This window comes from Branchiostoma lanceolatum, chromosome 5 (assembly GCF_035083965.1).
Source record: "Branchiostoma lanceolatum isolate klBraLanc5 chromosome 5, klBraLanc5.hap2, whole genome shotgun sequence".
NCBI classification, from domain to species: Eukaryota; Metazoa; Chordata; class Leptocardii; order Amphioxiformes; family Branchiostomatidae; genus Branchiostoma; species Branchiostoma lanceolatum.
The window spans coordinates 22,802,029-22,816,338 of NC_089726.1; the positions used below are offsets into that span (position 1 = coordinate 22,802,029).

Below are 14,310 nucleotides of genomic sequence, written 5' to 3' on the forward strand. Positions count from 1 at the left end.
AATGACCTCCACATTTGCATAATCTATGCTTGGTCAAGTACACCTTTAACTGACTTACACATGTTTCAATGTTAACAGTCCAATCATTTACCGCTTGGAAGAATTATGGCACTTTTGCATCAATTATGCAAATTAGGAATAATTGGTATCTGTTAATGTTCTACCTGCCATAAACTACCTACCTTACATGTATTTTAGACCTATAGTGGAAAACACTGCAAATATAGATTTTCCTCATTATTTATGCAAATTGGTACCTAATTCGCATAATTCATACTTCATTATGTTCATCTTTGTCTTGACTACCAGCATACTAAATAGCAATTTAGAAATCCGTCGTAGCTTCTTTCAGTTATTCTCCTTGGAAGATTCTGACAAAAATGCCCCTGCCTTTCCAGATTAAGCAGCTAGGGGACCCAAACCTACACCACTTCTTTCTTAAATAACAAGCTTACTGCCACCCATAAATCAAGACCATAGCATGTCCAGGTCAAAAGATACAAAAAACAGAAGTTCTGCTGCAGTATCAAGGTCACATACCAGGGGGCCCAAAATCGACCTTGGCTTTCGTTTTCCCATCACCTACCAATACAGCAAATATCATCATAATCCATCAAGATGTTCTTGAGTTATGCTGACTACAATAGTCCGGAAATACAAACACACAGACAGACAGACACACACACACACACACACACACACACACACACACACACACACACACACACACACACACACACACACACAAACACAAACACAGACACACCAAAAACTATATCTCAATTCTTCATGGAGATAACAATGTAGAGAGAATGGCTGGAGAACCCAGTTATACCCAGTTGAAGGAGTTTGTGGGTTCGTAGGAGCTTCACTCCTGGGGTTATGCCGAGATCTACAGATCAGAGGGAAGGCACAGACACAGCTTGACTTTGTCTGTCTTGTGTCTGAAGAGGTGGAGAAGAGTAGTTTTGTCATCTGGATAAGAAGGAAGGATAGGAACTGGAAACAGACATCCAAGAAACAGAGGCGACTGTGCCGTAGGATGGAGACGTCCACCCTGCCGTCCCGCCGACCAGAGGGGATAAAGGCCACCGGTGAAGGCAGCTGCCTCTATGGTGCTGGAAAGCACGCCAATTTTAGCACAAGTACTGTATGTCATTCCCACAATTTTATTACTTCTAAGGTATCATGGCACCTTTGCATTTATTATGCAAATTAGGACCTTATTCGCATAATTGGTCTCCATATAATGTTCCATGATCTGCTATTAATAGACCGATCCCAAAGCCACGCCCCCTGTTCTATTTCGGTCACCTCCGTCAAAAACAGGGCTTGACGGACAAAAAATGGCCGCCGCGGCAAGGTTGTCAATAATGTCAACTGACTTTTGTTAAGTTTTTTGGCCCTAAAACACTTTCAACGCGGGTCAAAGAAAGCTGCTCTGCATTCTTTGTTGAAGGCTGTATCCATCGAGTAGAGTTGTTTGAGGAGGGGGTGCACGCAATTGCAGCGAGAGCGTACTGTTTTTGGTCAATGCTGAAGCGGTACGGTGCCGCATAGCATTACCTTGTTGGTGGGCATCAGCTCCCGGTTTTTGACAAGCAGCCGATGCATGTGTAAAACAGGGAACGTATATGATCGTATATCTGTGACAAGGTTCCCACTGTTTTGGCTGCATGCACAAAAGCTGCATGATCTTCAGTATTATGTTTAATCATGAATTTAAATGCCCTTCTTTTATTTCCCTGTTCACCGTTAAGTTAATCACTATCACACACCAGTACGGAGGGGGCGAAATTATACGCTAGTGTTACCCTCCTTACACCGAGCTTCCAGACACTGACAGACCAAACCATTCTGACATAGGGGTGTTTCTACATCGCTACACTAGCGAATGTTGTAGAAGCTGCCAATGTGGTACAAGCTCCCCCCCCCCCCATTGAGTGCCCGAGCTAGTGTCTTTTTCCATCGTTTGTGTCCTGAGCATACATGCAACCATTACAGTAAAAAACCTGTCTAAGATATACGTAATCTGCTTTACACGAGCCATGTCTGTCCTACTAGCGCTGTTTTTGATGGAGATGTTCTAAATAGAACTGGGGGTTCTTAGGGGGTTCTATATGTTTGATCTGGTGTTCGACAGGATCGGTCTATTACATGTCACATGTATTAAAGTCCAGTACTACAGAAAACACTGCAATTATAGTTTTTCCTCATTGATTATGCAAATTAACTACTAAGTTGCATTTCAGTATGTATATCTCTATCTAAGCTGGGTGCATACCAAATATCATGGAAATCTATCGTTTCTTTGTTCAGTTATCCTCCTTGAAAGATTTCCACAAAAATGCCCCCGCAGTTCTAGAGCCCAAACCTACACCATTTCTTCCTTACATCAAAAGCTATCTCATTATCTGCCACCAAAAAAACAACAAGACTATAGTACGTCCAGATATAAGATAAAATAAGATTGGTAACGTAAAAAGATGTTGCAATGGTGATGGCCTCTGCTAGCTTTTTCATTTTGTACAACTCTTAGGTCACATGCATAGATTGTATCAGTTGATAACCTTCTGTACCCAAATAACACAAGTTGTTCAAAGTATGAAAGTCATATCTTAGGAAAAAAAGCTATTGAACCATTGTCTCTTAAATTATGTAAATCGGGTCCTCATATGCAAGATTTATGTCTAATAATTTCCACATTTACTTACAAGTAACTTCCAAATGCTGCAAGAATGAAATCCCAATCATTAACCACAATGGAATTATAGCACTTTGTCATTAACTATGAAAAGTAGGTATTCATTTGCATAATTCATATTCATGTCTTTCTCAATTGCATACATCATGTGTTTGAGAGTCCCATCATGAAATGCAGCGGATTTATAAACTTTCCTCATTATATGCAAATTAGCATAATATGTGCATAATTAGAATATGATTATGTAAAAGCTATCTACATACCAAACATAATGATGATCCGTCAAACCAAAATCCTTGGTCAAATCCATTCTTGAGTTATCCTTTTTCAAAGTTTGAAACAAAATCAGCTCCTGCAGTTCCAAAAAATCCGCTAGGGGACCCAAACCTACACGACTTATTCTCCATCCCAATAGCTATCTGCGCCTAAAAAATCAGGCCGTAATCATGTTCAGATCACGAGATATCAAAACCAGAAGTTCCGCTGCAGTACCATAGAAAGTCGCTAAAGGGCCCAACATCTTATCATTTCGAGGTCTCACAAAGACCTAGTTACCCACCTACCAAACATGAAGACAATCCGTCCAGGCATTTATTAGGAGTTATTATCCTGTGGACTGAAATTGCTGTGGACCCATTCCTTTTCAATTCCTAGACAGCAGACTACACAGAATACTGTAAGTTATACCATGTGGCATCGTGTGGCGCAAGCATAGAGCGCGCGGCTGTCAAACAATGGGACCCGGGGTCTAATCCCGGGTTGTGCCCAAAGACATGTCCGAACTTGCGCCCCGACGTTGTGCCCTTGGGAAAGGCACTTAACACGACTTTCCTCGCTTCACTTAGGTGTAAATGAGTACCTTGCTCATCTAGGGTTAGGGACGTCCCTCGGATAGGGCGTTAAATGGAGGTCCCGTGTTTGAGGAGAGTCACACCTTGAGCACGTAAAAGAACCCACCACATCTTTCGAAAAAGAGTAGGGGCATGCCCCGGTGTAAGTGGATCAAAACATTCCGGCCTAAAAGGGGTAGAGGATTTCCCGAGCAGCCTTCGTAACCCCTGCTTCTCCTAAGGGGTCAGTGAAGTCATGCATGCTTGTCGCGAGCATTGATGTTTCTGACCTAGGGCGAAGAGATGCTGCTACATTAAGAATTAGTTCAGTGCTTTGATGAGTGGCCCCCTACGGCCTTGCACTGAGCGAGTTCTTTAAAAAATTACACTTGCCCCAGAGGCGTCGCAAAAAAAGGAAGTTCTGCTGCAGTGTCAAGGTCACAGACCATGGGCCCAAAATTTACCTTGACCTTTATCTTTCGAAGACCTACCCACATACCAAACATCATTAAAAATCCATCCAGAGGTTATGCTGACCACAAAATGCGGAAACACTACAGACACTCTAGTGTGACCAAGGATGCGAGACTGAAGCCAAAAACTACATCACCATTTTTCATTCACCAATTTCACAGTTCCTGGAATCCTTTGCGCATTCTATCCCAAAGTGCATCTACTGGGTCCAGAAATGGATATGTAAGTACTAACAGTGGGGGTTCAAGCGCCTCCAACTGACCAGTCTAATTGAGTAGAGTAGAGTAGAGTAGAATTTTCGGTCAGGTAGGACTGTTCCAGTTTAGACCGCTCTTCATTGTTGAATTCCTTTTCACTCAGCTGCCATGGTGGGTTTATGTGATCTTATGTGGGTGCTCCAAAGCTCTGTGGTTGTACTTAACTAGTCGCGACCTTTTCGTGCGTGCCTGTGATCTGGGCGAATGTCGGACAACTCGGCACCAGGACAACTCCGGTTTCGGCGTGGGTTCGAATCTCGGTTGGGATCACTTGTTTCTAGCGCCTGATTTGTTTCACTGGTTCCCACACTGGCCCTGTGAGTAACGATCAGATCACACAGAGAATATTGTACTCGGAGAGTCGGGACGAGTCTAGAAAAGGGGAGTAGTGTAACAGTGGACTAACGCTAAGAAGGCAACTGGACTCCAGCCAGGCTACACAAAGGCAGGCAGGCAGTGTCTTGTCCAGGTGTACCCTGGGTGCCAGATCTGCTGTCAGGGCCTATTAAAAATGCAGTTCAGCCAATGAGCAGTGTTGATTCTTTGTTCAATTGTGGTTAAATTGCGTTCATATTAAGCCAAGATAGCTGGCTAAATTAGCAGATTAACCTTTTAATTTATTCACCTCCTTGATTTATTCAGTCGGCTATGAAAGGCTTAGCATGAACGGGGTCTTAGTTTCCATAAAAACATTGAGATCGCTGGTCTACACTGTGCCCTATTCTCCAAGCAGAGGTTTCGATCGGGTAGTGGATTTTCATGGGAGAGAGTGTAAAAAATCTACTATTCCCCTCTGTTCGAAACCTCTGCTTGGAGAATACGGTGCCCTTCGGGCTTGGTTCCTCCAGTCCAACCTACGATTGCACAATGGTTACTATAAATAGCGTCAGATGAGATAACCTGTCCCTGTAATGACGTCAATGTGATGTGAGACTATTGTCTTTAGTTTATATAACCTCCTTGGTTTACTTGATCCCTTGCAATGATCTGATAAGGAACGATGAGAGTCAACACTGCTTATTGGCTCTATAGTCGATATCAGTGATAGTCGGTGAGTGGCTGTGAGAGAAGCCGACCCGGCAGCCAGAAATCTAGCGAGAGCAAAGTAGCGTTTATACGTCTGAAGGTCTGTTCAATGAGGTTTAAAAGAAACTTGGTTTGCTTGGAGACTACCGTACGTGTCCCATCTGACATTTTCAGACCTTCTTCAGAAAGATTACCAAAATGTCCTTGTTGGTGTGCGGGAGCTTGAAGGTTGTTATGTTATCTCACCTGCCGAGAACTTGTGCTTCCGGGTTAGATTACCTCATGACGTCAGGGTTGCCCGGGGATACATGCAAATGAGTTGAAAAGTCATGTAAATAAGAAAGGTTGACCAATCAGAACACAGATATATCCCCTATGACAACACAATACGTCACGTGGTTGAGCGTGGGGTCGGGCGTTCGAACATCGGAAAATTGACTCGGAAATTTTATTGGCAGAAAATCCTGGCGGTTTTCTTGCCTTTTCTGAGGAATTACCACGAGCGAAATACTTTCTTCAACGCCCTTACCTATTTTTAGTCCTCCCTCAATCGATACCGTGTCGATCGAAGGCTCCAGTGCTGATAAAAAGTGTTTTGAGTGACGAGAGGTCGGCTGTGACCCCTACTCTCCCCGTCGGCCGGGTAAGTACTCATTGAGAATACATGACTGGCTAATGATTTTGTTATATCTGTACATGTTCGTTCTTCACCCAGGCTTGCAGCTTACAGCATGACGTGTTTGTTGTGTAAGATGGTGTTTGTGCACATCATGTGTATGTGTGCTTTAGTGTTGTAAGAACGTGTGGTGTGCCCACCCCACCCTGCCCTATCCCTGCGAGCTGGCTGCGCGCAACGCCCACCTTCAGCAACAAGACGTGACCTTGGTGTGTTCTTGTCTCTTGCTGAAACAGGGCTCGAAATATTTCAGTTCTGTTTGTCATAGTGCCGACCCAGCATTTTTCACACTGCCAAATTTTGTAAAAAAAATTCTGCTTTGTATGAATTTGTTCTGCAAATTTAAGTTTGCATGTAACTTATTGTAAGCATAATTCAAGCCCCGTAATTGTGTAAATGTCTGACACTATTCCAGCTATATCATATCATATGGGATGGGTTTTGCAGAGGTGTCAGCAGAATTTCGTGTCTACTCAAAGCCCCTTCTAGAAGTAGGCCTCAAGAAAACAGTCATTTCAGATGTGTATCTGTATAGCGTAACACACCAGCTTTGCAGTCACGCGGTGCGGCTGCTGCTGGTTATACTGTATTACACTGAACGGCCTGTCACACATAACTTTTCCACATCTGACATCAACTGTTCTTTAGAGCTATTTAGTGAGGATGTTCCTACAGTATTTGATGACAACAAGTTCTATTCTAGTCTACTAATAGTACTATGGCTCTCAGAAAATACACATTTTTGAACACGTCAATCCTTGGTTGATAACTCTGGTACTTAAACTGTCGAAAAATACACATTTTTGAACATTTCAATCCTTGGTTGATAACCAGATGGTACTTAAACTTAAAGACATGGCTATTGCTTGTCCTTTTCTTAGCTGGTATTAGATACTTATCAGTCAGTATGTACAGGCAGATAAAGCCTTCTTTCCTGGATGCAGTATCAAGGTATCAAGTATATCCACATGTCTATTAGTCATTGATTCATTAGATGAATGGTTATTTTGCCAATTGCTTATCCATTATCCCCTCGGAAGTTGGTTTCCTTCATTCCAGTCATACATAAACCCCATTTGTAGAAAACACAACAAGAAATCCTCATGTTAGGAAACCAGGGGCCCTCCCCCAACAGCTCTGCTTTCAGATAGTGGATGATTTACAGACATGGAAGAGGTTTTCTGGCTCCAACTAAAGGTGAAAGTGCTACGTCTTATTGATTTCTGTGATGCAGGAGGTGTGATGGATATGGTAATTCTCAGTTCTGTCAAAATAGGACGGCACCGGGGGAATAGACACTCTTTATCAGTCAACAGGGCTGGAAACTGGCATTCTTTTGGTTATCATTTTTGTCACAGTGATTAATTCCAGTTGGAGAGGACATTTCTTGATTATCTCTTCCCATATGTATGATTTGTCTCCATACTCCATATGAAGACTAAATCATGATCCGTGACTGTACTGTTCTTCTTCTTAAGTTTCCTGGGCAAAACCCACTGGTTAGTTTGTTCTGTGTAAAAAAATGATGCAATTTGCATGCAAACGAGTAAACAAATATCAGCCATATACATGTACTTTATAGTAATTACAATACTAGAGGTGGTACAGAAATTTTCGGTCCAGGTCCGGTTTATTTTGTGCAGCTTACGCTGCAACCTGTCAACTCTCTGAGAAACTCCCGTCATCTTGTTCAAGTGAAACACATACTAAGTACAGTCAAACCTGCCCAAGGCGACCACCCGGCGGACCGAGCAAAAACGGTCGCGATGGACAGGTGGTCGCCATGAAGAGGATTCCACTCACATGTTTCCAGGGCGGGGTTTTCAACTACAGCTAGTACGTAAATGGATGGAAAATTATGTGAATTTAGACAGCATGACCCCCACCAGGTTCAATTCTCATTGACAGAAAGATCCTACAAAAATTACATTTTCTATTATCGTTGTAATAATTGTATACCGCTACATCGTGTACAAATTTTCGTCATAATTTTGTGTACAAAACAAAACAATGGTTGCCTCGATGATATCGCAGCGCCTTCCCGCATTCACACGTTACATTAAATAGTACACACACATACATGTACATCATCGAAGTTTGAAGGCCTAAGACAAATCCCTAGAAAACACCTGCTGGCCCCAGCCTTTTTTGGGGCGCCGACCGCTGGATAAAAGGGTCAAAAAGTTTTCGATCTGACAACTAAAGATGAAATGGAACGGTGTGATTTCGTCGCGCCACGCCGCCAAGCTCTGTGCGACCGCATCGAAAGGTATGAGTCAGTGGAGCAGAACGCACAGCGTCCAATAAAGGTTTGTGAGATTCATGGAAATAAAAAGAAAATAAGAATATTAATTTTCATCAATAACTAGAGTATTCGTTAATGTTCATACACAAAAGCATCGTGTTTTAGAAAGGTCAGAGGTACGCCAAATCCGGGCCGCGCCAAATCCAAGATGGCGTCGGAACCAAGGAACAACATTTCTCGCCCAATGTTTTGCCCGCCGCGAAGTCATTTTTCGGCGGAATTTAGTAAGACACAGACACATTTGTGTTGAAAATACAAGAAATAGATAATAATTTCTGCGAAATCTGACTTTTTGACGCCATGCACTACGTATTCGTTTTGAAAATTGAGTTTAAATCGAACTGAGTTTAGGTAAACTATAAGATAACGATAGGCACAACAACATCACAAACATTTGTCTTTAAAATTTGTTTATGAAGGGGGAACGTTTTATTAAAACACTTCATGGAGGAATCGATGCTATAACATTGCTATTCCATATATTTTTGTCCTCATTTTTGTCCTTCAGAGTCTTGAAAACAGTGTTTCAGCCAGACCGCGACTGAGAGGCCGTCCACTTGGGGAGGGCCGTACCGCGAAAATTAATTGACCGTACCGCGAAAATTAATTGACCAGGAAAAGTAACTGAATGTTGTGATCAGAAAAGACTTTGTTAATTTTTCAAAATCAATTTGTTACGAAGGTCGCTTTAATACTGCTTCAATCGTCACAAAATGCGATCTATATAAAGTATACTAGTGACCAGAAGCGTCTGAAGTGTAAAGGGGTTTTCCCGCCCTGTGGTCACGTGACATCTTGCCGTCAACCAATCAGAGCACAGGATTTTATGACGCGGACCAATCAGCGCTTAAAACCTTGCATATCAATGAGCTTAAAAACATGGCGGACGGCCCGGGACGGGGCAGGTTGCGGCTCGACTTATGTGAACTCATAGCGAAAATTATGATTTATCTACGGTACATATGGAGAATTTTCACGGAAAAACACTCAAAGGAATATATATTGTGTAGAATACGGTCAGAAATGACGGCGAATCGCGGCAAATTACGACGTAGAGGCTGAAATGCACGGGCGAAATTCTTGTTTTGTTTACGTTTTTCTTGTTTGCTTCGATGACTTTCTTCGATTGAGTCTTGAAAAACGGGTTTTTAATGAGATCACCGTATGCCAAAGGCACCGACATCGATTCTTCGCAAGCTTAACAATAGCAACAAACAAAAGAGTGTGAATGTCCAACGATATAGAGCGTCCCCACGCCCGCAGTAACAAAGAAAAACAAAGAAATTATGCCGACCTCTCGTATTTTTTTCCCCGATTTCTCGGCATTTAGTTTGTCTTTTTTTTAAAGAGGACGGCCTATGTCTGAGTTCAGGCCGTCCAAAGCGACATAAGGCCGTCATTTGACGGGAAGACGCCCCTCTGGCGGAAACACTGCTTGAAAACATTTCCGTGAAGTCCGACAACAAAATGATCCGATGTCACCACACGCTTGAAAATTAGGCGGCCGCCATGGGCAGGGATTGTGCTCTTTGCGGTCCCAATTCGTGGCGGTCGCGGTCGCGTTGGACAGGTGGTCGCGTTGAAAAGGTGGTCGCCTAGGCAGGTTTGACTGTATGCTTTATTCAGATCAACCAATCAGAGCACAGGTTATCTGAGCTGAGCCAATCAGAGCTCAGAACATGCAGGCTTGTTGCATATTCATGAGTATTCAAGCCTCAACATGGCGCCCGCGGCCCTACTCGTGGATTAAAATTGTAGCGGTAGAAATACCTTTTGTTCTCAAGTTTATCTTTTGATGTCCCGGTAGAATTACTAGAAATGGAACTGTTCGATGGCTGATCCTTAGATACAAATTCTTATAATGTTTTCGGCAGACAGCCAAATGTAAGTACTGTCAAGGAGGTTATATAACCTTGGTACTGTACAGTCAAACCTGTATTAGCGGTCACCTTTGCATAGCAGCCACTTGCTCAAAGTGGTCACTTTTTGTTGGTCCCTAAGCATTAAGAATTCATCTATAGTGGCCACCTGTCCAACGCGGTCGCGGCTACAAGGTTTTCGGTCCTGTAGGTTTAGAAACACTGCCGATAACGGTCACGGCGCATGGTCGCCGTGCCGCAAGATTTGGGAACCTTCTTTCAAACTGCCAACTCGGCATAAAACATTCTCATTATAGCAGTGTTACGCAGGAAAATGTTGTGTATGGTTTTATTTTGCTCCTGGTGTGGGTTTTGAATTTCCGAAACCGCTAAGAAGCCAGAAATTTTAGACAAACACAGCCTCTTGCGTGGTGTCCGAGCAGGCCTGTACATGTTGGCAACGCTTTGTTTACTTGGGGTACTTCACTAGTAGTAGCATGAGCGAGCAGTTTGTTAAAAAACACAGACGCCTTTTATCTTCTTAAAAAAGTTATTAAGTCATCCATTCTTCGTATATTCATTTCCTTTATTCAAAAAACTGTTTTGACGAAATAAGTTAACATTTTGTACTATTTAATGTAGAGTAAAATCATAGATTCATACCTCACACAATAGCTCCACCCATATTACAGTAGACTTTCCCAATGACCCTATGACCTCGCAGGCGCCATCCTATAAAAAATCCAACCCAAAAGGCTGGTTTCACCGTGATATTCCGCAATTTTATGCTGAAAAATGATGTCGCCGCACAATTGGGAATGACAGGGTCGTCTTGGGCAACATTTTGGTCGCATGTGGTCCGGATTGGGGGCGGATTGATGGATCGTCTTGGGCACATCGCTTATGCTTGTCACTGAAAAATCTAGCCTGGAATCCAAACCTATTATAGCTCCCGAGACTCGGGAGCTTTAACGGTGCACGCACCAGTTCTTCCGCGACAGTGGTCCATGGTAGTCCGCGACAAAAAAGGGACGAAAGGGTTTCGAGGGTCTGGGTTTGAGTTCACATTTCTCAAAATGTGCTTCGAACTGACATTAGATACTAACATGACCGAAAAGCGTATGAATTGGTGTGTTTTGGGTGGAAATTGCGTTTCGATCCGAGCCTTATTTCCGGATATCCATACGCGTTGAAGGTAAACTGCCCCTTTGACCCAGATTGACCTTTGTTGCCTTCTTTTGGCCGTGTTGCATTACCTCGCGCGTCGGGTTATTGTTAAAATCACAGTGGTAGGATTTTCTTTATAATGGGCTTGATTATACCTTGGAGTTTTCTCTTTCTGACAATAACAGTCATTTACGTGTCAAAAAATTTTGTGATGTATTTAGTTCCACGGGAAAATGCCAAATTTTGCGCCTCATTTTTGACGGAAAAATACTTTTTCCCAGGTATTATATTTACTAAAATTACAAAGGTTGAAGAAACCGAAACTCGGGTTTTCTTGTAGCTAGAGGGATAGCCTTCATTCCCATTCACAGTTGTTTTGGCTCAGAAGTATTTCCTGGAAGAGACGGTCGCTAGACTTGGGGGTGTGCAAACTTGAATTGAGACCCAAAATAAACTAGGGGGTGCCCCCTTTAAAGGAGATCTACTGGAAAAAATAGCAGCAAAGAAAGCCAACAAATTGCATTTTCCCCATGAGAGTGTGTCCCCCGACCCAACCGTAGCGAAAAATTATGATTTCGAGAGTTTTGATATGATTATACGATGTCGTATAATTAGCTGATTTGCCCCCCTCCCCATGCCCCCCCCCCCTCGAACACGGCCATACAGACTTCAAAGTGGGTATGCTGAACATCAATGACGTAGTATTTACCCAAATATTGTTTTTTTGCATCGCCCTAACACTGGGGCACTGGAATATTGCATGTTTACGTTTGATAGTGGCTTCTTCGTCAAGTAGGAGACGTTTTTCAATGAAAAAAGGCCCCGATGATGTCATTCTCGTACTTTCCTGCCCAATCCAGTGTCTAGTTCGCTGTCGCGCTAGTTTACAACATTCAGGCAAAAAAGTCATACAAATCAGAAGGTACATCCCTAGGCTTGTTAATCGCACCGAGACCGACACCAATCTGTAAGGCCTTTTCTCAGCAGATGCCCTTTTATGCCTTCATAGCTGTTAGAAGTGCAGCTCAGACCCCCACCCTAACCAAAGGTAACTCATTTAACTTCGTTTTTCTACAAAACAACATGGATCTGGGCCGCGGAAACACTTGGGCAAGAAGGCTAGGTCTATTCCCTATCAGTTAACGCCAAAAATAAGAACTTAAACGGCTAGCCATAGAAGTACGGAACTTAAAACGGCACCGTTCTCACTTGAAAAGATAGGCTAGTGAAAGTCATTGTGACGTCATGAAGTCAACTACGTTCTAGGCGGTATGTAGCGTTTATTCCGGTCAGAAATAGAAGAAAAGTCTACTCTATCGCAAGTGCGCCCCACTGACATTCCTTTCAACGGCAAGACTTGTTCATTTAGCGTGAATTCACGGCCAAAATCATCTTCAAGTGGAAGCTACCATTGTGACGTAATTGCTATTATGCGCCTTGAATGGTACCACGGCCCAGAGGGGCAAAATCATCATTCCGACACGGCAACTTTCAACCACCTGTAACTCAAGAACGCAAAGTCGCAAACAAGTCAAACTTCGCATGCTGATAGGGGATACCTTGTTAAAGTCATATATGATATCAATTATGATTTGCATATATTAATGGTGCACGCACCAGTTCTTCCGCGACAGTGGTCCATGGTAGTCCGCGACAAAAAAGGGACGAAAGGGTTTCGAGGGTCTGGGTTTGAGTTCACATTTCTCAAAATGTGCTTCGAACTGACATTAGATACTAACATGGCCGAAAAGCGTATGAATTGGTGTGTTTTGGGTGGAAATTGCGTTTCGATCCGAGCCTTATTTCCGGATATCCATACGCGTTGAAGGTAAACTGCCCCTTTGACCCAGATTGACCTTTGTTGCGTTCTTTTGGCCGTGTTGCATTACCTCGCGCGTCGGGTTATTGTTAAAATCACAGTGGTAGGATTTTCTTTATAATGGGCTTGATTATACCTTGGAGTTTTCTCTTTCTGACAATAACAGTCATTTACGTGTCAAAAAATTTTGTGATGTATTTAGTTCCACGGGAAAATGCCAAATTTTGCGCCTCATTTTTGACGGAAAAATACTTTTTCCCTCTTATATTTACTAAAATTACAAAGGTTGAAGAAACCGAAACTCGGGTTTTCTTGTAGCTAGAGGGATAGCCTTCATTCCCATTCACAGTTGTTTTGGCTCAGAAGTATTTCCTGGAAGAGACGGTCGCTAGACTTGGGGGTGTGCAAACTCGAATTGAGACCCAAAATAAACTAGGGGGTGCCCCCATAATTGGTTTGGATTCCAGGCTATGAAAAATCGGGACTGACCTTGAGCCGATGGTCATCTTGTGGAAGTGTGCGTTAGACCAACTTTGACTGTTTACATACTAAGTAGAATGTGAATACTCTCATCTCCCAAATAAACGTACAGTACAGGTACCTTTATTTTTTTCAGCCTCAAAATCCACCCAGTACATTCTTATTTCAGACAGTACGTTTATTATTTTTTTTGAAAATCAGAGTTTTGCTAACCAGGGATCTTTGATTTTGAAAGTTTGGGTTTTCCTTCCCATATTTCCCCAGCATTTTTGCTCATAATTTGCTATTTTTCGGCCAAGCGGCATTGATTTCCCTACCTTTGTGAAATCATAAAGTATCGGTCCAGTTGGTCGATCTCTATGACACTACAAAGTCAATGCTGTTATTGGGAGAAAATAAGATGCAACACTGACGTTTTGAAATGCAATTTTTTTATATAAACAACTTTGACAGTCTCTGTTTACATTGTAAACCAAAGCACGCTGATCAGAAAACAATATATGCCAGTGGCGTACCGTATTTCCAGTAACTTTTAACATGAAACATGAAAATTTAGCACTTGGAAAATCACCACAGTAACACAGGCACGGCTTTGGCATGGAAGAGCTCACTTCGAAGAAGGGGAAACAACTCTTTTTGATCTACAAATAAAACTCCTTTGCCTTTGTCAGAAATGTGTTTTGCATTTTTACAAGAAAATTTCAATTTAAAAG

The 14,310-nt window shown here is 42.6% G+C and overlaps 1 protein-coding gene and 1 long non-coding RNA gene across 5 annotated transcripts in view; one reads left to right on the forward strand and one right to left on the reverse strand.

Annotated features, from left to right (window-relative positions):
- Positions 1-4,136: 4,136 nt before the first annotated feature.
- On the reverse strand, positions 4,137-5,592 carry LOC136435752 (uncharacterized). The gene is made up of 2 exons (XR_010755898.1): positions 5,538-5,592; positions 4,137-4,580 (listed from the first exon to the last, which is right to left on the reverse strand). It is a non-coding gene; the product is annotated as an uncharacterized lncRNA (long non-coding RNA).
- Positions 5,593-5,669: 77 nt separating this feature from the next.
- The window catches only part of LOC136435751 (plasma membrane calcium-transporting ATPase 2-like), a 92,224-nt gene continuing 83,583 nt past the window's right edge, over positions 5,670-14,310 (forward strand). For 3 of the 4 annotated variants that reach the window (XM_066429444.1, XM_066429445.1, XM_066429446.1), the window contains exon 1: positions 5,670-5,934. The gene's annotated coding sequence lies outside the window, so the exon portion shown is untranslated. The remainder of the gene's footprint in view (positions 5,935-14,310) is intronic. The other variant, XM_066429448.1, reaches the window with a different exon arrangement.